Genomic DNA, 1,131 nt, shown 5'->3' on the forward strand with positions numbered 1-1,131 from the left:
GTCAACACGGCAAAACCCCGTCTTTACTAAAAATACAAAATTAGCTGGATGTGGTGGCACACGCCTATAATCCCAGCTAGTTGGGAGGCTGAGGCAGGAGAATTACTTGAATCTGGGAGGCACAGGTTGCAGTGAGCCAAGATCGCACCACTGCACTCCAGCCCAGGCGACACAGAACTCAGTCTCAAAAAAAGAGAAAGTACAAGTATTGATGATCTGTGGTTATTTAATTTTAATTTTTAGTTTTGGGGTATGTGTAGGATGTGCAGGTTTGTTACACAGGTGTGCCATAGTGGTTTGCTGCACCTATCAATCCATCACCTAGGTATTAATCTCAGCATGCATTAGCTATTTTTCCTAATGCTCTCCCTCCCGATACCCCCCAACGACAGGCCCCAGTGTGTGTTGTTCCCCTCCCTGTGTTCATGTTTTCTCATTGTTCAGCTCCCACTTATAAGTGAGAACATACGGTGTTTGGTTTTCTGTTCCTGTGTTAGTTTGCTGAGGATAATGGCTTCTAGCTTCATGCATGTCACTCCAAAAGACATGATCTCATTCCTTTTTATGGTTGCATAATATTCCATGGTGTATATGTATAACATTTTCTTTATCCAGTAAAAGTATGGGCCACTTCATGAATTTCCACGTCATCCTTGCACAGGGACCATGCTAATCTCCGTATGGTTCCAATTTTAGTATATGTACTGCTGAAGCGAGCAGAAAACTGTTTTTTCTTTTTCTTTTTGAGATGGAATCCCCCTCGATCACCCAGGCTGGAGTGCAGTGGTACGATCTTGGCTCATCACAATCTCTGCCTCCCGGGTTCCAGCCATTCTCTTGCCTCAGCCTCCCAAGTAGCTGGGATTACAGGTGTGTGCCACCATGCCTAGCTAATTTTGTTTTGTTTTCTATTTTTGTTTTTGTTTGAGACAGAGTCTCGCTTTTGCCCAGGCTGGAGTGCAGTGGTGCGATCTCAGCTCACTGTAAGCTCTGCCTCCCGGGTTCACTCCATTCTCTTGCCTCAGCCTCCCGAGTAGCTGGGACTACAGGTGCCCGCCATCACACTTGTCTAGTTTTTTGTATTTTTAGTAGAGACAGGGTTTCATCGTGTTAGCCAGGTTGGTCTCAATC

At 45.4% G+C, this 1,131-nt stretch overlaps 1 non-coding gene across 1 annotated transcript; it reads right to left on the reverse strand.

The window, feature by feature from the left end:
* Positions 1–616: 616 nt before the first annotated feature.
* LOC111544033 lies at positions 617–725 on the reverse strand. Its single transcript, XR_002732015.1, has one exon. It is a non-coding gene; the product is annotated as a U6 spliceosomal RNA (small nuclear RNA).
* Positions 726–1,131: the final 406 nt, after the last annotated feature.

The sequence above is a fragment of the Piliocolobus tephrosceles genome, chromosome 1 (assembly GCF_002776525.5).
Source record: "Piliocolobus tephrosceles isolate RC106 chromosome 1, ASM277652v3, whole genome shotgun sequence".
NCBI lineage: Eukaryota > Metazoa > Chordata > Mammalia > Primates > Cercopithecidae > Piliocolobus > Piliocolobus tephrosceles.